We start from the raw sequence: 23804 nt of genomic DNA, 5'->3' as shown, positions 1-23804 counted from the left end.
GAGCTGCCCCAGGAAGGAGAGAAGCACTCTGCCATTAAGGCCAGCTGGGAAAGGGCTGACAGCTGGTGGGTGTCCACTGTGGCACTTCCAGCAGCTGGGAAAGTTCTTCCTTGATAGCGGATCTGAATGGTTTGTCGGCCTATCTATAAAATACATGAGTCTGAGTGTGGGCATGCGATATACTATGTGTGACCTCTGCCCTCCTTGTTGGAAATGGACTTGTACACTGAATTCCCAAACGAGCCATCACCACTGCAGCCTCCCTGCCTTTCACAGTGTGGGAAATAACTGGGCCACAGAGCAGCTGTGAGCACCAAGCCTGCCCACCTAGGAGGCCCAGAACCACCCACCAGCAGCTGGCAGGGTGGGGACCTGGAGCTGGGATCTGAGAGCAAAGTGTACAGGGAGGCCAAATGTGAATGCAGGGACATAAAAAGGCACCCCGCTAGAGAGAAGCTCAGGGACTGTGAAACTCTTAGGACAGAGTGAGCAACACACCGACACACACACACACACACACACACACACACACACACAGTGTGAGAGAGAGAATGTGCAGACAAATGCACAGAGGAAACAAAACCACATACCTGAGTCAGAACAGAATCAAAGAGAGACAAAGAAGACAGACACTGACACATTAGAACAAATACACACACACACACACACACACATCATGAGTAGGATCTGATGGGAAACTTGGGAGAAAATAACAGCGTCACTGGGTGAAGAAATCATGGCACACTTTATTTAAAATGGATACTGAAGATTTCCCCAGCCCTTGGACCCTTTGGTGTTGTACACAAGAACGCTAGAGTGAATTAAAGTGGTCCTGCCTTGCTTTCTTGTTTAAAAGACATGATCCAACCATAGTTGCTAAAGCCATGCAGATTATGAGATAATTGGTTTTGTGTTGAAAGAAAGTTTATCTTAGTGTTTCATCAGTGGCCATTGACACCAATCATTGCATCTGCCTCATTCTGCCCCAATGGACTCATGGTATTCACTGCCACGCTTACTTCAGGATTGGCCACGTGACTAGCTTTCACCATTGGGTTCCCAGCAAGTGCAAACCAAGCAGAGGTTTACACACTGGGGTTTGTGTTCACTCTTGGGGCACACTCTCTCAGAACAGAGCTGCCCCACAGGGAGAAGTCTGAGGCTTGTGGTGAGATCCCACAGTGGAACACTGAACTCTCCAAGGAAAGCCAGCACCAACTAGCCAGCCATACAAGTAAGCCATCCCAGGAGGCAATCTTCCCCACTCCCAGCCAAGCCAGTGCAGAGAATGCCGTGTGGAACAGAGATGAGGCTTCTGAAGCCAACTCTGCTTAAACAGCAGGATCAGGAGCAAGTAAGTTATTGGTGTTGTCTTCAGCTGCTAATGTTTCCAGTGGTTGGTTTTGCAGCAATAGGTAACTAGGACACCTCATTCATGCTGAGAGGAGTGTGGTCCTACCCCTGGAGTCAGGACGAATTTCTAATGGGGTCTCCCTACTGCCTCCTAGTATTTCTTCTGGGTATCCAGTTGAGTGCCTTCAATCCTGGTGCAGTGGGAAAGAAGAGCTGCTACATAGGTCTCGGATTCCACCATTACAGTTAGGAAGGCCAGTTTGGGTCTCTGCATATGTGACTTTGTGAATGTCTGTTTGCTTTCTTTCCCAAACTAAATATCTTTTTACATAGGCAAATAAGAATAGGTGAGTGAGAAAGAGCTGATTTAGGGAAAAGGTTCTGTAGTTTGCTTGCTTATCAGGTGCTTATGGGGTTTGAATGCATCAAGGTCCCAAACCTAAAGGTTAATGTTTTGACACTGAAAATCCATCAGTCAGGGGGTGAGGATGAGGGGACAGTTTGCATTAATTATTAGTCTGACTCTTAATTTGAATCAATGAAAATGCCAGGATGATGGAGGTGTTGGGACTGAATAATAATGAGAAAACTGACACTGGCCTGAACAAAGGGTTGTAGGTGGGAAGGACTGTGTCTGCTCTCCAGGCATAGGCTAGAAGGGAAGAGCTAGAGTCTTGGCCAGAGCTATCAGAGGAGGCTGATGGGAGAAGAGGGGGCCCCAGGACATGACAGGGCAGGGCAGGCCTAAACTGTCATTCTGTGGGTCTGGGATATGGAAGAGTACAATCTCTGGAACATCTTTAATGCTGATGAGTTTTTGAATCTGCCAATTGTTGCCCTTTGAGAAACAAGGCAAGGTGTGGATGCTTTCTCATAACAAGACAGCCTCATCTGGGAATGGGGCATCCCCTTGGGCCTTAGATATGAGTTATGCCACTGAGTTAACTTCTGTTTTCAGATGATTGACGGGAAGCTCAGACATTTGCCCACAGAGGGACCTTGCCCAGACATGCAGTCACTGGGCTGGTGAGGGCCGGAAGTAAAGAGACACCCAGTTTTTCTAACTCCCAATGCGCCAGTCATCCTTCCCCCAAGCCCCAGTGTTTGGAAGCTTTGTGCAATTATCTCAGTGTATTTCCTCCCTGTGATTGGGAGCAGGGTACCAAGCAATTAGGAGCTTCCCTGGTAGGGAAGACAACAGGATAATTTGAGAGAGATGAATGTTGGGCTTGAGAATAAGACAGGACTCAGAAATAACTGGAAAGGGTAGCCAGTTAATTATGGGGAGTTGTAAGAACCCAGATTCTTTCACTCCAAAAGCTTGCTAAAATTTCCCCAGAAAGTTGTTTCTTAGGATTAAACATTTCAATCTTTATACAGGTCTTTAAAAAATATGAATGCCCTGAAAGAGATAGTATGAAGTAAGTCATTTGCAGGCTAGTATGAATTAACATCTTCAATTCATTTACTCATTTAACTGACACACACCAAACATCTCTTTTGATCTAGACTCTGGGAGCCCACAGTGAGGTTTGTGCCTTGAGAAGCTCGCCACCTCTTAGCGGAGATGGGCAAAGGGCAATTATTGCTCTCTGTTGAGTAATTGCTCTATCCTGAAAACAGGATAGAGAAATTCAGTTCTAACCAACTTGCTCTCTTTACAGTATTCTCACCAAGTGAAGAAATTGAGCACCTTTTCCAAGGTCCCAAAGTGAATGACAAAGCTGCAATTTGATTCTTATAATCACATTTGTCTGATTCCCAAGCCCAAGTGTTTTCTACCACTTCACACCATGGCGCAATGCCTCACAAAGATATGTACCAGACGTGAAGGGAAAAGAAACAAACCCAGCTACTTGGATTTCCAAGACCTTGGGCAGGTGTTATACACACAAGAAAAAAGCTAAGACACAAGCATAGAGGCATGAAAGGATATTCTGATTTCAGGGAACTGCAAGTAATTCATCATGACCAAAGCCAAGGGTATGTGAGGAATCTAGAAAACTAAGCTCAACAGACAGGAACCAGTCCTCCCAGGGCAATGCCATCAAAATCTGTGGATATTATCCTGAGCTTTGGGGAAGTATTTGGCAAATGTTAAGAAGAAGAGCATCTGAAAGGACATAGCTTTGAAGTCCTGGACTCTTACAACATAACACTTCAGAAGATAGGCCTGGCATCCTGTGAGGTTCCCATTCTGTTTCGCAACTCTAAAAGCAACTGTTTAATCGCTTTATGTTCCAGGCACATCTAAGCTTTCTGTGGCCAGCAGCCATACCATGTTGGTCACTCCTACATGCATGGAATCCGGGATATAGTAGAAGCTTATAGGGCTGTTGGATGCTCCTCCAAACCGATTCTCCCTTTACTCCGGGACACATGGCCACCCAAAGAAATTGTTGTCACTGTCCTTTGAAACTAGACATCTACACAGCTAGACTTTGACCATCGGGATGAACTTGGAAGATGTAGGTGCCACTCAGCCTCACTTGCTTTAAAGGCTGCCTGCTCTGAGGCTCCTCTCTCACCTTCCCTCAAACCAGAACACAAATGAGCTCACCTTTGACTTTCTAGATGTGCAGCACCTTAGCAGATGGCAGAGCACGAGAGTGACAGAGTGACAGAGCCCAACTGGTGAAGCTTCACCCACTATGAGCTATCCTGCAAACCAAGAACACTCACCTTACCCTGGGGCATGAATAAGTTCCTCAATCCCTCCATCTTAGGAGCTTCTCCCCTCAGGTAGCTTGGCCTACACCCTGACAACACTGCTCCACAAAGGTTTGTGAAATGAAGGAATGAGTGAATGAAGGGAATTTTTCTACACATGCTGTTAGAATTTTGCTTTATTTCTGCAAAAAGACCATACCCTGAATACAGGGCCCATGTCTCTGTTTACTGTCCTCGAACCATCTAGATGAGGGCTGAACTGTCACTGAACTGAATCAAATGGAATAAGCTCTGCTTTGGGAGAAGGGGAATAGGATCTTCTCTCTAAACTGGTAATTATTAAAGAGCATAGGAAGTACTTGAAGCTAGTTGGATGAGAAGGAGTTATTAAGTGCAAAAAATAAAAAAAAAAGCAGAGCCCATACAACTAAAATACAGCTAAGGGAGAGGCTTCATGGGTGATGCTGGCAAATGCACAGAATTTTAGCTGGCAGAACTGGAGAGCTTGTCATCGGCTGAAAAGTCACAGGGGAGACAGGGAACCCCTCTCTGTAGGGAGAAGCGTGGTGGCGGTGCAAGCGCATCAGATTTAACAACGTCGCCCACACCTTGTCCCCCTACTCCCAAGCCCCTGTGCCGCTGAGAAGTCGTTAGTTACATCGGATGTGACATATGGGTGGGTAATACAGTCTGGAGCCTAGGTTTCTTTAATTAACCAATAGCAATCAGGAGTGAGGGCAATTCCAGCGGAATGGTAATTGTCTGGAAGTTCTGGATGCCCGCAGGCTGAGCCACAGGCCAGAACCCCAGCCAGGTCTGTCCCCAGGAAGCATGCTGATCCAAGGTCACCATGGCCATTTTAAACAGGGTCTTTTCTCAAAATACATTCCAATCACAACTAATCATTGTGGGTATGATGTACTTAGCCTTGGGAGAGTGAGCATGTTGTTGGGGTCACCTCGCTGCAACACAGTCATGAACACACTGCCTTGCTGGGACCCTGATGGCCAAATCACACAGGTGCTGGGTGGCCAGCAACAGAGGGGAGGGCCAAGATGACTCAGATCTCTTCGATTTAGCAAGCACTTCTGGCCTAACCTAGCGGCTAGGCTTGAGGAAAGATTTGAAAAGCAATGGAAGCAGTTTATGCTTTGTGGTCCTTGATATAGCATCCACTGTGACTGCAAACTCCTTGTGGGTAGCAATTGCATTGTTTTTGTCTGGGTTTGCCTCACAGGAGTTAGCTCATATTCTGCAGGGGATAGAAGCTCAGCAAACGCCAAACTGGATTAAGCTCCAAGAGCGAAGCTGAGTAGACCACCAATGGGTTGCTTTAAACAAGGTTTTGGTGTCAGCTCTAATAAACTGATAAGCATGTCACGTGGATTGGAGGCCTATAAACTGATGCTTTTAAAATGATGGAAAGTGGTTTGTTTTTGAAACGGTTCCTACAATCTCACTTCCATTCTCCCGTTGCTTGGCAAGTTTCCTTTCCCTGATAAGCAAAAGTAAACAAAGCCCCGCGGGGGCCCTTCTCTGGATCATCACAAATTCCAAATAAGAACAGTCTGAATTAATGAGGGTTTTTATTTACTGTTCGAAGTGGAGTTGAAAGATAAACAGCTCTCCGTTGCCTGGGCCCCAGGACAGCAGGCTCAGGCCCTTCCCAGGCTCCACTGAGGAGTTCAACTCCCAGAGAGGAATAACAGAAGGTGGTCTGTGTCCCTAAGCTACTATAGACAAAGCCTCAAGCCTGAACTTGAACTTGGGGGGAGGTTGAATTTTTTGTCCTTGTGCCAGATTGTGCCCTCTCCAAGCCAAGGTGAAGGTCAAGATGTAATGTGCTTGCCAGAGAGGTGTTATGGAAGGGAGGAAGCAGGGGGAGTGGGGTTCAAGCCTGTGTGTGCCTAAAACTTGTACAACCCAGTGGGGTGCTCCAGGCAAAGGTTTCCCACAGAAAGTCTCATGTTGGGCAAAGATGGTTAGACCTTCCTCCCTCCCCCCACAACCAGTGGGTCGCCAGAGGCTGACCACCCTAAGAAAGGCATGCCCTGGGACCAGGAAGCTCTCAGTAGCTCATGTGTCCCTCCTAGGAAGCTGGTAGCCAGCCTTTCCTTGAGGGAGGCTGGAGCAGCCAGCCAACTCAGGTGATCAGAGGCCGAACTGGTTTGTCAGGGCTGCCCAGGGCTCCCCAGCTACTCAGTGTCCCTTGGCTGCCTGCGTACACACTGCCAACCCTCTGCACCTCTGGTAAGTTCAAAACTACAAGAGCAGTTGCTTAACCTTACCCGCATGGTCCCTTCCTCCTCTCTTCCTCTTTGTCGTCTTTGCTCCTTTCTATGCCCGTACCCTCCTTTAGGCAACAATACCTGTTTTAGAACCTTTAAACATCCATTCCCTGCTACATGCATTGAGACTAAGCAGAGATCAACGGGGACTGGTCCCTGGTCTCTAAGAGCTTCCATACTAGAGGAAATTATGACACCAAAAGCTCAACAAAAGTGTTACTTAACCACAGATTCAACAAGTGCATGAAAAAGGCATATGCAATACTGTCAGTACCCCCTTGGCCAACTTGTGGGGGCCACCACTCATAGCTACCACTAATCAGGTATTTGTTCTGTACCATATGCTGTTATAAGGAACCTGTCAGTGCTGCTACCTCCCACAGCAAGCTCAAAGAAGAAGGTCCCCTTCCCGTCCTCAAGCTGTGGCTCAGAGAGGCCAAGTACAGCACACGCTCTCACTCAGCTAGAGAGCAGTGGGCAAGATTTTGAACCCATGAAATGTGGCTTCAGAATCTGGGTTTTTAACCTTGAGGCTGCACCATCTCTCGCAATTGTTTGATATAGATATGAGTTAAAGCCTGTTGGGAGCACTGGGATGCGCAGGAGAGGAGACACTAGTGAGCACAACAATGCTAGAGGAGACGCTATGGGGCGAGGAAGGCTTTGCAAAAATAACCAGGTGGCCATGATAACAAAAGTGCCACTGGAGGCAGGAAAATAACATGACTAAGGCTTGGAAGAAACATTAGCCAATGTCTGTGTCTTGGTTTAGAGTTGAAGATTTGAGTGCAGGTCATTTATCTGGGAGATATTTCCAGAAAGTACCAATACAGGAGCGGGGGAGGAAAACAAGCAATGGTAGGCAGCCCATCGAGGTCATGTTATGAAGCAGGTTATCCCTGTAGGAAGCGGGAGAACAAGCTCTCGGGGACTCTGGGGGGCAGTATAGGACGTGCCTCGGTTATCCACCCACAGGACCAGAAAGCTGAGGTATTCATGTACCAATTCTGATCATGCATTGGTAGAGAGCTGCTTCCAATGTCAGGAGGAAGAGGGTGAGGGGACATCGATCCTCTGACACCTTCTTCCTGCCACATGCATGGGCAAACGGGCTCCAGTGGTGAAAAGCCCCTGTACAGAGATGCAGCTGCTGGCAGCTGGAAGTCCAGCCAGCAGGCCAAACATGTTAAGTACTGTCAGCGTGTGCTCAGAGTACTGACAGGCTAGGCTGGGAGAGTGGGCATGCTGCTGACAGTAGTCCTGTTAGAGAGGTGGGAATGGGGCTTGTGACAATAATGCAACTCCCAATACAGCCACCTGCTAATCCCCAGAGTCAGTGGTTCTGTTATCGTACATGGTGTTGTGGTTTCAATGGCTGCCCGCAAAGTTTCATGTGCTGGAAGCTTGGACTCAACCATGGCGTTGTATGGTATGACACCTTTAAGAGTTACCAGTATTACTTCCCCCAAACTCATGCAAATATTTAACCACCGATGATGCCATCATGTTAATGGTTGATGAATTAAGAGTGGGGACTTGATGTAGTTGTGGTATCTGAAAGGTGAGGTGCTTGGAAGGTATTTGGTTAGTAATAGGAGGGCATGATGCTCAGAGGCTGTTTCTCTCACCCAAGTACTAACCAGGCCCAACCCTGCTTAGCTTCCAAGATCAGACGAAATCGGGCGCGTTCAGGGTGGTATGGCCATAGACAAGAGGCTGTTTCTCATAGGAGGGTTGATTATGTGAGTTCAAATTCTATCTGTTCTCTCTTGCCTGAACACAGCTCCACCAGATGCCAGTCTATGACAGCTAAATCCTGAACCATAACCTCCAAACTGTAAGCTGAAATAACACATTCTCCTTCCCCAAAGCTCCCTTTGGGTGTCAGCTAAAGTAACAAAAAGCAGACTCATACAGGTGGAGTCACTGCAGGCACGATCCTTGGAAAGGATTCATGCAATTCTCACTGAACACCTGCTAGTCCTCAGGAGAGCAGTCTGTAAAAACAGTAAGCCTGGTCCCTGTCTCTGATTTTCTGACTCTCTGTGTGACACTTCTCTTCCTCTTGCACATGTCCCCATCTTTTTAAATATTTATTTTATTGATTTGAAAGTCAGAGTTACGGAGAGAGGGGTGTTTCATCAGCCAGTTCACTCCCCAAATGACCACAACAACCAGAGCTGGACCAGGCCAAAGTCAGGAACCCCGAGCTTCTTCTGGATCTGCCAAGTATGTGTAAGAGCCCAAGGATTTGGGCCATCTGCTGCTGCTTTCCCAAGTGCATCAGCAAGGAGCTTTATGGGACTGGGAGCTGCTGTAACTAGAACTGACACCCATATAGGATGCCAGTATCCCAGGCAGCAACTTTACCCACTTTGCCACATTGGCCACCCCAATGTGCTCCCATCATGAGGCCAACTCCTTTGTCGCGATGCAGCCATCAAGTCTTTATCAAGCCAATGAACCATGTGACTGTATGCTTTCAACCTCCCAAACTGGGTAAATAAAGCTTTTTTCATTTTTTAAAAGATTTATTTATTTTGATTGGAAAGGCAGATCTACAGAGAGGAGAGACAGACAGAAAGATTTTCCATCTGCTGGGTTACTCCCCAAATGGCTGCAACCACTGGAGCTGAAATGATCCAAAGCCAGGAGCCTCTTCCAGGTTTCCCACATGGGAGCAGTGTCCCAAGGCTTTGGGCTATCCTTATTGCTTTCTCAGGCCACAAGCAGGGAGCTGGAAGTGAGTGGAACAGCCGGGACACAAACCAGCCCCCATATGGGATCCCAGCACATGCAAGGTGAGGATTTAATCACTGGGCCATCACGTCAAGCCCAAACCTCTTTTCTTTATAAAAGGCCATAGCTTCACACATTTCGGTTTAGAAACAGAAAATGAATTAATACACCTGTCAAAAGGGACTTTACAGATAGGATTAAGTTAAGGGTTTTCAGATGGGAAAAATCATCCTGAGCTAACCACTTTAACCCAATATATTCACATCGGTGCTTATTGGGCAAGGCAGAGAGCAGAGTCTTAATAGTAGATGTGATGATGGAAGCCTGAAGTTGAAGTGATGTGAGGAAGAGGCTACACACCAAGGAACACGGGTAGCAACACAAGGTGATTCATCCATCAGAGTCTCCAGAAGGAAGCAGCCTTCCTGGCTCCTAAGCCTAAACCTAAGCCTCGTGAGGCTGATTTCCGATGTCTCCAGAGCTGTAAGAGACTAGCTCTGTGTGGTTTGAAAGTCTCCCAGTCACTGTTACAGCAGCCGCAAGAAACAAATGCACACCTCTCTCCTCAGGCTCCTGTGTATTGTCTAGTAGAAAGTTGATCTATTCCACCAGCATCTTGGGCTAGCACAGGCCTTCCATTTAGGCACCTTCCCCCTGTGGCACCTCACAGCAACCCTTTGGGCTAGGGAAGAAAGGGTTTGTGCCTATTTCTTATAAGGAGAGGTCTAGAGAACGCTGAACTCCAGGGCTCAGAGAGGTCAAACGGCTCTCCTCAGTTGCGCAGCATCTTTGCAGAGGATGCAACCTGTTCACCAACAGCCCTCTCATTCTGCCTTTGGCCTGCGTTGCCTGCACACCATGGGCCCTTGAACTCGGGAGCAGATGTTTAGCCTGTCGGAGTCACCAGTACAACCACAGCGCTATCTGGGCCGGGGAAAGCTTTCAGGATGTTGTCACTGGAGGCCTCATGCTTTGGAATTCTGGACTTGATCCTAGAGACAAGGCAGCCATTCTAGAAACACTTCCAAGGATAGTCTCGACCAAACAGTGCCCTGAAACTCTGCCCTTGACCTCACGAGTTCACAGTTTTGCAGGAGGTACCACCAAAGTTGATCTCTGTCACTTCCCTCTACGATGGAAGTGGAGAGAGGTGGAGCTAGTTCTGACTTGGTTGCTAGGCAACAGAGCGATCTTGGGTGAGTTAGGTTACTTCTCTGAGGATCCAGTTCCTGGTTGGATAGTCATCTCTGGTTGCTTTACAAGTAAAGAACAGTTGGGTTTTTCGAACAAAAGCCCACCATAAAATATTGTAGCTGTCATTAAGGTGCCTAAATTTCTAACAAGTCTTCCTTAAAATGCTTTTCTGTGTCTAAAGGTCCCATATTAAAATGTAAGCATCCTGAGTGCTAGCCTTGCCTCCTGCCTGAACCTAAATCATAAGAAAGAGGATTCTTAGGTAAGAATATGGACACAGGTTCCTTATGAAGAAAGATGAAGAGATTTTTAAAAAATCTTTGCAGTGTCTTACACTTTTTCCTTATCATGGACTTATGACCAAGAACTTAATTCACTCTCATTGGGTCAAGGATTCAGTTCTCTCAGCCAAGGAGGTATTTCGGTGCTTGTTGCTTCTTAATGTGACCAAATAGAAAACACATCTGTTAATCAAAATGCCATTTTACAAAAGTGTGCACTGAGTTCAGTGAGGAGCTGTGCAATAAAAACTCCTGGGAAATTCAAAGTTCCTTTCCTTGCCTCCATAGGGGGACTTCTGTTTGTGGAAAATAGAATGAAAAAAATATGTTTATGTTGCTGCCAGAATAAGTATGAAACCCATACATGGTATTTTCTGATAACATATGCTTCTCATGTACGTGGATTTCAAAATGGTTGGCACTAAATAAAAATATCTTTTAAGTCAACTTTTGCATGAATTTTTTTGAAAGTACTTTCAAATATACTGACAGAGTAAAATTCAAACCATAGAGGTCAAGTTTGGCTGGTGCTATGAGCCAGGGTTCTCAAGAAAACAGTGGCTGGGGTCAACTCATTTGCTAATGTCCTAGAAAGAAGATGATTCCAGGAATTCAGGAATGAGAGGTGAGGCAGGGAAGGAGCAGGAACGAATGAGAGGCGGTGCCTATTCCAGAATACATGGCAGCCAACTCAGTCATGGCCAAGCTGTTCAAAGACATTTTACAGATGTACTTGGAAACCTCTGCCAGGGGTTCCTACCTCTTTGTTTCTTCTATCACAGCTTGCCCCAGAGCAGTATTAACTGCTCCACACATGCAGGATATGGGCCTCAGCCTCCCAAGAACTCTTAGGGAAGGAAAGCCTTAGGCTCTGAAGCTGGAAGCCTTGCCATGCATTAGGGAAAGCCAGGCTGAATCCCGATGTGGCAAGCGTAGTGGCACATCATAAGCACGGGAACAGGAGTAGTCATGGAAGCCACGTTGGCTGGGACACACAAGTGGCCGAGAAGTGTAGGTGGTGATAGACCGAGCCTTACAGAACTGAGCTGATGCTTAAACTTGACCTCGAATGGTTACTGAGTACCAACTTAGAATATCAGAAGAAAATGGTCACCAAACTTAGTGCATCCAATCTTCACGCAGGGCTAAAAGCTGAAGTGTTGCCTTTGCCCCTCAATGGACCCTCTAATCAATCTTATGATACTGGAAAGTTCCGGAGCTTAGCTTCCAAAACCTGCATGGGTTGGCTGACATGTGTGGAAGTGGCTTGGCAATCCCTGACTGAACCACAATACCACAAACTTGGATTTGAAGTAAATTTACTCTCTCAGCCCAAAGGCAATGCACCTTCTAAGTTATTCAGGTGTACTTCATACATGGCCTTCCCCCTCTCTGCAAAGTTAGCAGGGTAAGGCAAGCAAAGCTGAAATAAGGGCTTCTTTGCTCCTGGTAGTGCTTTTGGACTCAATCTTATATAATGAGAGCATGCCTGAGTTCACCAGAACAATGAAGAAAGGTATAAGGAACAGAGCCAAGTGTTCCTAGTCATGTGGAGCAGAATCATTGGACATCAACTGATAACAAGCAGCCTTCCTGGCACTTATGCCTGAGCCTCACGAGGCTGACTTCTGGCATCTGGCCTCCAGGGATCTGCAACATCCTCATGGAAAATGTGCTCTGGGAGAAACATATGCATGGATTTCAAAAACATTTTTTGTTTCTGCAGGAAGTAAACTTATCTTTTCATTCCATTTTTTAAATGAACTTTTCAAAAGACTTTCACATGAGTGAGACCAGCCAAGGGTCAACAGAACCATCCGGTTGCCCCATCACTGACCACAGTTGCAAGAACAAATCAGCTGTATTCAGCAGAGCCCAGGACAGAGGAGCTGAATCTTGCAGACTTAGCAGTGGAGTAAATGTTGATGGTGACATGTCACTGCGCTTTTACAGGTTTTGCTTGTTACACAGCATTATCATAGCAAGAGCTGACTGTCATAATGCCGTCAACTCTAAGTTGAACTCTGATGGTGGTTTTCTCCATTATGTCTCTCTATACCAGAATTGCTCATTGGCCCAAGCCTTTCATATACATGCGTGTCACTTCCTAGGGTTGACTCCAGACTCTGGAATGCTCAGGTTTATATTTCTCTGTTTCTTTAAAGAGTGCTTAACAAGCACACCGAACATACAGTATACCTCTACAAATTGAGTAATTCTGCAGTCCATGTGGATTTCCAATGCCACTGGCTTGTGCTTTCCAGAATTTTAGAATGTGAAAACAAGAAGGGAATGCAAACAGCATCAGAACAACTCCTTCTGTTGACAGCAGAGAAGGCTGAGGTGAGGCTCAGAGAGTCAAATTGCTTGTTCCTGGTCACAAGGCTGGTCGGAAACAGCTAAATATGCTGGTCAGGTCTCCAGGAGCAACTCCACACCCATAGCTGACTAGAAGAGACTGTCCAAAAGCAACGTGATGCCCATTCTGAGACTCCATCTTGGCCTAGGAGAGAATGCCATACCCAGGTAGCCATGTCTACTAGGAGTAAGGAAGTACAGGTCACTATCGATGCCACATTGCCTCACTCATTGGTTAACCTGTTGGTTCACATTAATTACAAAGATGCTGTTTTGTTTGTTCCACCATCATCTGGTTCCTGATCTGATGCATCCTTCGGAAACTTCCAAAGGATCTGATAAGCAATCAAATTCCCGTGTTGTGAGATAGCCTTTTTTTGAAACCCATCTTCCAGTACTACCCATCAAGGTAGTGAACACAAAGAAATGAAGCCCAAACAGAAGGAAAGCTTCAGATCTGAAACCTTGCTGTCATAATCCAGCCCAGAGTTTGCAGCAGCCACAGAGAAAGGATCAGTTGGAGGAACAGGCTGCTGACATTTCGGTCTGCCTCCTCAGAGGACTGGGTTCTCCTTACCTAGGTCAGTGTCATTCATTCACTCTCAGAATTAGAGGCAGGGACATCACTGAATGCAGTGCAGGTGGCCTGGAGCTGCACCTAAGGCTAGTAGCACAGCTTGCAGAAGAGCAGTGGCCTGCTGATAGGGACCTCTTGTGAGAATTAGATAAAATAAGAACTGGCTCTGTGTCTCTTCCTAAGAAAATAGAAGGAGCCTTTCTCAGCTTTCCTGTCCTTGCACAGGTCACTTTCTCAGGGAGCCCTCCCTAACACACAAAATAGGATCAGATTCCCCATCAGGTATCCTCATGCCCCTTGCGTCCTATCCCTTGAGACAAAAGCGCTTCATTCAATGGACTTGGTCCATTACAAGACTGACCAATATTTTACATACCAATCAGAGAAAAGCACCACCATTTAAATTATAAGACAATGCTTTCATACCTCTTATAAATTGTCATTGTATAGTTATTTAAAGAGCACTTTTAAATGTATTTAGACAGTTGTGTATGATATAGCACCCTTGTGCAAAGGGAAATGCACTGAAAATTAACTGCTGAGGTAATAGTCGTTAACTTTCTCCACATGCACACTTGAGTGCTTGGAGTCATGGTGACTCATAATCATCAAGGTTTGCATGCTGCCATCTGGGCTTGGTCGCCCTGCCTCACCACCACACCATCCATCACCTCTGTCGCCACCCCAGGCCTCTTGTCAGCATCACATGCCTCATGGCTGCCATGTTAGCAAAGGCCCTTCCATAGACTGTAACTCATGTAAGCCCCTACAAAACCCTCTCCAGGTGAGAGAGCCCAGGATTCATTTTGTTCTCAATTTGTATTCATTTCATTAGTTTACTTATTTGAAACACAGACAAGAAATAGAGGAGAGAGAGATATCTCCTCTACACTGGCCTATTCTCCAAATGCTGGCAATACCTTGGATAAGAGCAACCTGCAGCTGGGAACTGGAAACTCAGTTTGCGTCTCCCATCTGAGTGACAGGGACCCAAGTACTTGAGCCATCATCTGCGGCTTCCCAATCTGTGCATTGGCAGGAAATGGGATCCTGGAGCCAGAGCTAAGTCTAGACATTTTGATACGGGATGTGGCCATCCCAAGCAACTTCTTAACAGCTGCGTCAATTGTCCACCTTAACCCCCTATCTGTCAACACATAGTTTGAAACTTCGTACCATGAAATCACCTGGCCAACTTTAGATGGCAAAGGAACTGACAGAGCTGCTACAAAGGTCACATGGTCTGATTCCCTGAAGACTAAGCCCTTGGTGGACACCTTCCTCACATTCACTCTTGGCACTGCTTGCAATTTGGGCCAAATGGAAGACTGTTCTGCAGCTTGGGCCCTGCAAGGGAACTAACTAAGGCTGGAACCACAAATCTGCAGCTTCTTGCATGTCACTCTATGCATCTCAGTTTCCTCATCTCAAACATGAGGATATCCCACGACTTCTCTGGGCTGTTGTCAAAATTCATTGAGCTAACACGGAGAATGAGGTCACCACAGCCTGGTGCACATGGTGAGTCCACAGTCACTGTAAGCTATGATTAGTGTGCCAGTGTACATGTGTAGGACAATGTAAGCTTTGTGCTGTGCTATTACAGAGAATAAGCAGCACCTCGGAAAGAAGATTGTAACTAAGACACAAGTCAAGAATGTGGCCCATGAATGCTATCATAGAAGGGAGGGAAAGTTTCATTCGATTGTCGATGCCTGGGATGTCTTCCAGGTAGGACATGACATTTGAGGAAAGAGGAGACCTTCCAAAAGCTAAAGTGAGGGAGTGACCTTTAAGGTGCGAAAGGAACACAGGGCATGAGCACACACCAGATGCAGAGGCCTGTAAAAGCACTTGACACTCAGTTGCTACGGATTCCACATGTATGGATCCAATCAACCTCCCCTTGATATTCAACCTATACATATTGCACCTGCACTGAATGTGTACAGGTATTTCCTTGTCATCATTCCTGAAATACAACAGTGTCACAACCATTTGTATCACCTTTGCATTGTGTTAGGTATCACAAATCATCTGGGGTTGGTTTAAAGTATACAAAAAGACATGCATGGACTCTATGCAGCCACCAGGCTATTTTGTAGAAAGGACTTGAGCATCTGAGATTTGGGGTTCTGTAGTTACAGAGGGCTAAGTCTATAAAGTATATTTGTATCCTCACAATAGTGGGTTGTTCATTTTAGCTATGTAATAATAAAGCCAACCAAAACAGAATGAAGAAGCAATTTGAGTTTTATTCTATGGGGAAAAGGGAAGTGACTGAAAGGCTTTTGATGAGAGAATGCTGTGCCCAGCTGCAACCTTCAGAAAGATTATTTTGTCAGGGCCCAATACAATGGCTCAATGGCTAAATCCTCACCTGACAAGCTCCAGGAACCCATACGGACACGAGTTTATAGCCTGGCTACTCCACTTCCCATTCAATTCCCTGCTTGTGGCCTGGGGAAGCAATCTAGTATGGCCCAAAGCCTCAGGACCCTGCACCCATGTGGGAGACCCAGGAGACACCCCTGGCTCTTAAGTTTGGATTGGCTCAGCTCTGGCCATTGCAACCATTTGCAGAGTGAACCAGCAGACAAAAGATCTTTCTTTCTGTTTCCGTTTGTTTCTCTAAATCTGATCTGCTTTTCCAATAAAAATGAATAAATCTTTAAAAATGGGGACGAAGAAGAAGAAACATTACTTTGATAGCAATGTCCAAGATGGAATGATGCGACACAAGCGAGGGAGCAAGGAAACAGGAGGCTGTTTCAAAGCCCTGGCAAGAGGTGCTAGCAGGATTGGTGGGGACCTAAATGCAGACTGATCAATGTGCACCACAATGTGGAGGGCGATCCAAGTGATCACTCATGTGGTAGCAGAGACTGGAAGAGGGAGCTGGTGACCAAGGTCTTCTATCTGCTTGAGTCCCAGTGGCTGAAGCCACATAGAAAAGAACAGCAGTGCTCTGACATGTGGCTCCAGACTTAGAAGGGGCTATGTTTGGGAGTGGAGGACACAGCCCAGGGAGAAGGATGTAAACTGAAAGAAAATGCCCCAAGTCATGAGCAAATCAGAGGCACCCCTTGCATGTGTGCCTCAGGTTCTTAAATCTGTGCATAACATCAGATGCAGACAAAGCCCTTCAGTGAAGCAAGATGGACTGGCAAGTAATATCTGTTCCCAAGTGAGCTTGTCATAGTCACTGTCCCTGCACTATGGGAGCAGATCACTCTTTCCTCCCAGGGCCACCAGAGCAGAAAGTGGCTGGCACCATGAAGGCATGTCACATGAAGACAATAGTTAAGTCACTTTTAATTTAAAAAAAAAGCTGCATTCTGTGAAAAGAGAGGATCATATTAGGAGACAGATAAGTCTTTTCCATCTCAGGCAATTAGTGTAGACTCACCCATCCGGTGTCAATTGCTCTCTTCTCACTTTCATAGAGCCAGGCTTTAATTTGCATAAGCCAAACATGTATGGCCCAAGATTCTACTTTTTTTCCCTAAGGCCCTTTTGTTATATGTGGAAGGTTGGAGATGATGCAAGTGAACTCAGACCACGCCTTGAGAAATGCAAGTGACATCATCCCAAAATAATGAAGTAGAACAACTCCAGGGCTACTTAGCAGCAAATGCAAGATGCTATTTCCATCTACATGGACAAAGGGTGGGAAGAATTTTATAGAACGTGAAAGACCATGGTTCTTTGGAGGAAAGATGTCAGAAAGGAGTGAGAAAACAAAGAGGTATTCCGAAAAACAGAAAGGAGTAAAGACAGTCTTAGCTCATTGAGAGACAACTAATATATCCAGTACTATTGTGTTTAGTGCAAGTAAGAAAATATCTAAATAACTATAGCTTAAATGAACAGGGTTCCATATAACACGAAATTCAGAAACTGACAATTGCTGCTGTCGATTCAGTTATTGGAAGATGCCAGAAGTGGCATTTCCTTCATGCTATTCTCAGCATGGCTGCCTAGTCCCAGCCATCACATCTGTCTGGACATTCCAGATAGACAAAAAAAGAGAAAATGATACCAACCATTTAAGTTTGGATTCTTCCAAAAGCAGAGATTTGGTTTCCCATAGTTTGTTTGGAAACTGATCCCTGGAAGCAGAAAAGGAAGCAAGGGGAACGAGAGAAAGAGAAAAAAAAAAAAACAATACAGGGGCATGTGAAAGAGTATGTAAGTGTGGCTGTTCAGCCTAGTGGCCAAGACCGCCATGTCACACTTCAGAGTACCTCAGCTAAACTTCTAACTCCAGCTCCTGACTCCAACTTCCTTCTGATACAGACTTGGGGAAGCAGCAGTAATGGCTCAGGTAGCTGGGTTTCTGCCACCCACATGGGACATCTGGATTTAATTCCCAGCTCTGATTTCAGCTTGTCCCACACTTATCTTGGCATCTGTGGGATGAATGGATGAACCAGTGGATAGGATAGGATCTCTCTCTCTTTAGTTTTTAATTTCTAAATAAAGTGCTGCCTTGGGCAATACACACTTAATTACATCCTATCCTCCTGAAAAGTGTATGCAGTGGCTCCCGTAAGTGCATCTTTGAAAAACAGGAGGTTGTCACTAGGCTCATTCACCACTGGTTGAAGGTCAACAGCAAGGGCATGAATTCTACACTTTTAGGCTTTGCTTCTGTGCGTGACCAAGATCTTCCACGGTGTCAGTGAAGGCCGCGGAGCACGGAGCGGGAAGCTGCATTCACAGGACACACTCGAACAAGGCCACTGCCTGCAGAAGGTAAATCCAGACAACACAGAACTGTCCGCCAAACCTGTAGCCAAAGCAGAAGCTCACTGAGAAACGCGGGCCACACCAGCAGAGCGCCTCAAGTCTCACTGGCCAGAGCTGCACTGCCTTGGCCACTGCATGTCTAGCCTCTAGCATAGAAGTGGGTGCAAGAGGGCAGGGAAACTGGAAAAGGCTAACCATAGAGTTAAAAAAAGATCTTAAGATCTCAGATTCACAAAGGACCCTCTGCTCCGAGTGCCTGCTTTTATCAATGAGGCAGGAAGTGTATGCTGGGGAGGGTGAGGACCTGGCCTGCCCGGACCATGGAGCTGGGTAGAACCGGGGCTGGAATCCAGCCTGCCTGGTCTGGAAATCCTGCTACTATCTCCATAATAACCCTCTTAGGTGGCAGAAGCATCTTGACTGGAAAGCTGTCTGAGAGAGAGAGAAAGGAAGAGAAAGAAAAAGAAGAGAAAAAAAAACTCCTGCATAAATAAAGTGGGCTCTGTTATCACCAGGCATTTGGACTTGGTTTCAGGGACAATGGCGAGCCATTGTAGAATCTTAAACAGGAGCATGGCAATTTGGGTTGCTTGTAGGTGAATATTATAAACATAAGGAGTTATTTCTCTGTTGATTACGGCTGCTGATTCAGCCAAGGGAAAATGGAGTTCTGGATGGGCTGGTACCTCCAGCAGGGGCTGCAGGTGCTGGCAAAGGGAGGTGCAGGCTGCTGTCTGACATTCTCAAAAGGCCCTGCTCTCCTGAGAACTGCTTGATGCTTATTGCTAATAACAAGGCTGGCAGGCGGCTGCAGCTTTCGCTGAAAACTCTCTGGCTTTCAGTAATCAAAGCCAGGCCTTGCTTGTTCCTTGGCCCTCGACTGCAAAAGGAATTTCCTTTATTTTTGAACATGGAGAGAATAAAAAGAAGTACAAGTTGTTTTATAAGACAAGTGGGGCAGCAATTTGCAATAGGCATTTAGGCATCTCTTAGGGATTAACATGGGGACTCATTTAAGGGTTCTGAGTGTTAATAAGGATGAAATGTATTTCTTTTTCCCTGGGTTGTCTTGTAGGAATCCCAGAGCAGTGTTCCGAAATTGATCTCTACTGCTTGCAACTTCACACATCCCGCCATCTCCATGCTGATTCTGCCACCCATCATTTTGACAGAGCCCCACCTCTTAACTTGGAGAGACTTCTACCCCAGTCAGGGTGCACAATGGGCATAACTAGCACCCAGAAATACTGCTCATTGGGTTGAGGCAACACAGCCAGCAAAATGGCCTTCTCTTACCCAGGGAGTGTGGGTTGAAAATTGGACATTAAGTTACACTTCTAATTGAAATGAATTTCATGGTTCCAGAACAGGCCCCAGTGGTCCCAGCCCACATCATAAAAACCACCATAGGCAAATTGGCACCATTCAGCCTTGGCTCAAACAGGCTAGGGAGTGAAAGAAGATGTAAACTGAATTTGTGGTTGTTTTTATCTTCAGATAGACAGGCTGTGGGAAGCTTCCAGAAGAGATTTCTTGGGTTGGGTTACATCATTTTCTTGGCTGTCTGGGAGGCAGCATAGTATAGGAGAAAAGCACTTGATTAAAAGTCTCTTCTTGTTTCCCCCAGCAACTGACATTTCATTTTTTGCAAAGTCATTGGATAGTTTTCATCCCTCAGTTGCTTGGTCAGCAAAATGGGGCACAGAGGGGTAATGGCATCCCTTTGGCTCACACATTGGTGTCAGGCTGAGGCAATGACAGTTTGCCTGGTCTCTCCTGCAGACAGAGGGAGCCCTTGGGATGCTTGTCCTGCAACGACACTTGACCATGAGATGAGGTGAGCTCAAGGCCAAGGGCAGTAAGAAGACGAGGAGTGTACAAACAGGTAGACACTCCATTAGGCACATCAGCTCCCTATTCACCCTAGGGACATGTACATAAGCAGAAACCTACAAGCAGTCTGTGTCTTCCTCACAGATGCCACACTGCCTTGTGAGCTCATGATAGTCCCCCTGCTAGGAGACTTACATATGCCTCTCCACAACCATGTCAGAGAGATTTGAATATTCCCATCTTATAGAGAAGGAAAATGAGGCACAAGATAATTCACACAGTTTTGACAATATCACACAGTTAGCATGTTATTGAGTGGAACTGGAATATGCCAAAGTCTATGCTCTCACTCTACTATAGCTTCTGTCACCATTCTCAGGAGAAAAGGTAAGGAAGTTTATAAACTTTCTTGCCACTAAGAAGTTTGTAGTTTATGGTCTAATGGTGAGATGATGTATGTAACAGTCAAGAAACAGGTGAATTTGTCAACTATCTCTGTCCTGACCACCAACCCAAACTTCAGTGACTTAAAACACAAAGCCTTGCTCACTTGTCAGGTGTGGGCTGTGGGTTGGCTGCTCTGGTCTGGCTCCACTGAGAAGCTTTATTTTGGGGTTCAGGTCTTCTGGGCGTGGGTCCTCAGGGTGAGGTGAGGTGAGTTCGACTTTGCTGGCCACGAGCTCCCACGAGGGGCTAGCTTCATCTGTGTCGGAATCCCATTAGCTGAAGCAGGTCACATGACTAAACTTAAACATCAAGGGATGGGGCAAAAGGCAGAGGTATATAAAAAGGGGTAAAGAATTGAGTCCAACAAGAAGATGTTGGACACTCCTTTGTACCACCTTAGTGTCACATTAATACCTTTGTTACGTGTTTGTCAATTTTATGGGGATGAAGGGTCACCATTTTTTCTCCCCGTTGTGGACTGTACCTAAGGGGATGCATAATGGAAGTGTATTGGTAGTTAATATGTTCATAGGTGGAAACAGAGAGAAGTATGTCTTCATACATGCAGTACAAGGATGGACTCACAGCGATACGGCTGATAATTTCCTACATTGCTGGGAGACACCTCAGTGCAGCACGATGAACTTGTAAAAATTCACGAAAGAGGGCCCGGCGGCGTGGCCTAGCGGCTAAAAGTCCTCGCCTTGAAAGCCCCGGGATCCCATATGGGCGCCGGTTCTAGTCCCGGCAGCTCCACTTCCCATCCAGCTCCCTGCTTGTGGCCTGGAAAGCAGTCGAGGATGGCCCAAAGCTTTGGGACCCTGCACCCACATGGGAGACCTGGAAGAGGTTCCTGGTTCCCGGCTTTGGATTGGCGCACACCGGCCTGTTGCGGCTCACTTGGGGAGTGAATCATCGGATGGAAGATCTTCCTCTCTGTCTCTCCTCCTCTCTGTATATCCGGCTTTCCAATAATAATAATAAAAAAAAGACAAAAAAAAAAGAAATTCAAATAAAAAAATGTATATTTAAAAAAAAAAAAAAATTCACGAAAGACACCTATTGTAAGACTAGAGCGGAGAACAGTGGGGAGGAGAGGAAACTTGGAGAGGAGAAAGGGAGGACCCCAGTGCCTGTTAAACAGTGTCAAAAAATAATAAAAATAATAAAAAAAGAATTAAGTCTAAACATCTAAGTTGTTACAGAGAACTCCAGTTTTTACAGTAAGATACCTGCATTATTTTTTAAATAGACTTGCATTTTTTAAAAGACATGTCAAACTCCAGTTTAAAAAGCACAATGTAAGAAGATTACATTACATATTGAAAGATGACATCTTCCAACTCATAAGCTGTGTCCCAATAATTTTTTAAAAATTTACACCTGCAAAACTCCAAAATGCAGTTGTTATCATTTTCTAAAGATGTCTGCAGTGCTTTGGAGTCCATTAGAGAAGCACGTTTCATTCATTTGTCAAAAATCTGTTTATTGCTACTTAGCATATAGGTATCAGAAATAAAAAGGACATTGGTCAGACCACTATCGTCACTGCTAACTCAAGAGTCTAGCAGCACCCAGCAGTTAAGAATCCCACTTTCCATAGCAGGGAGCCTGGGTTCAATTCTCAGCTCTGGTGTGTGGCTCCAGCTTCCTGCCAACACGGAAGGCAGTGGTGATGGCTGAAGTAGTTGCCTCCCTGCCACCACCATATGGGATACCTGAACTGAATTCCCGGCTCTTGTGTTTGGGCTAAGCCTGGGTCCTGTCCCAGCCACTGCAAGTATTTGAAAAGTAAACCAGCCAAAAAGAAATGATCTCTCTCCCTTTCTGTCTCACACACACAGACATACACATGCACACTCACTGTACGTCAATTTGTGTCATAACAAAAATCTTAATGTATTGTGAAGCACAGACTCTGAGCAAGTACAAATGGGATAGATTAAAGCAAGAGATAGTGGAAGCTCCTGAAACAAATAAGAGAAATACTTCATGTAGACTGGGGTTATGGCTGAAAATTCTAGACATTGTTCTCTGATATACCTTCCTTTATTAATAGTAGGAAGAACCATAAATTTTAACTGGCATGGCTGCCTGGGATAACAGCGTCCCTCCAGCCTTCCCTACAGCTAAAACTACGGTTTGAGCAACAGTTGGACATGGCAGCATCACACGTAACTTCCACGAAGTGTCCTTTTTCCTTTCTTTCCTGCTGGTTGGGATGTGCACGTGATAAGTGAAACAGGGCAGGCCCCCACGACCATAAGTGACCTTGAAAATGGAGACCACTCAGGATGAACCAAGGTGGAAGCAACCCCACTGATGACTTTTGAAAACAAACAGCCAAGCCCACTCTGTATTGCCTACCTCTAGGTGTTCAAGTGAGCAAAAAATCCACCACTATCTCACTTAAATGCTTATTATACTGAGCTTCTATGACTTATTGCTAAGTCTTATCCTAGCAGATAAATGGATTTAACCAGACATCACTGCAAAACTGAGATTAAGCTGATATCAGAATTGCAAACGGACAAAGAATGCAGGATTATGTGTTCCAAAGATACAGAACAGCATATGCAAAGACCCAGAGGTCAGAGAGCATTAGATTTTAGCCCAAGAATGAAGCGGAAAGAGAAGATCAAAGACTGTCTTTGTGAGCCTAGATCTCTCTCAGTTACTCATACATTGGCTCCTGTCTCTCCTCTTTCTCCCTTTCCCCTTTCTCTCTTATTTCCTCTTTTTCTCTTTCTTCTTCCAGTCCTCCCTCAATTTTTCTGCTCCTTCTCTGCATTCATCCAGCCTCTCCTTCTTCCCTTTGATCCTTTCATCCTTTTGAGAAATATTTTAAGCACCTACCAGGTGCCAGTTATTATACAGGACCTGAACATACATCCCATTCTGATGGAGGGAAAGATAATGGCTGCGGAGACCAGAGGGAGAGAAAGAACATACGTTGACTTCATATGGCAGACACAGAGAAACACTGTTCAGATTCGCTTTCTGAGTTTATTGCCCAACTATCATAACTTTGCTAGTTGAGAGCCTCCAGCTGTTGGCTTTAGTACGATCAGTCTCAGATTTTGACCCAAGATCATGCTTCTCTTGGTGTGATCCCTACCCAGTGTCTAAACAGAGCTGCGATACTAGGGTCTGACTATTTGCATGCAATGTGGGCAACCTTGGCATGATGGAAGCCCTGCAGTGCTGACCAAGACTTTTCACATCTGTGTAGTAATCTTCCCAGAGAACCCAGCATTCCATAGGCCTCAAGGGAGGCTAGAGCTTATCATGTTTATTGGGATAGAAGGAAGA

The sequence above is a fragment of the Ochotona princeps genome, chromosome X, assembly GCF_030435755.1.
Source record: "Ochotona princeps isolate mOchPri1 chromosome X, mOchPri1.hap1, whole genome shotgun sequence".
NCBI lineage: Eukaryota > Metazoa > Chordata > Mammalia > Lagomorpha > Ochotonidae > Ochotona > Ochotona princeps.
The sequence above is the reverse complement of the archived record's forward strand: the minus strand, read 5'-3'. Positions refer to the sequence as shown.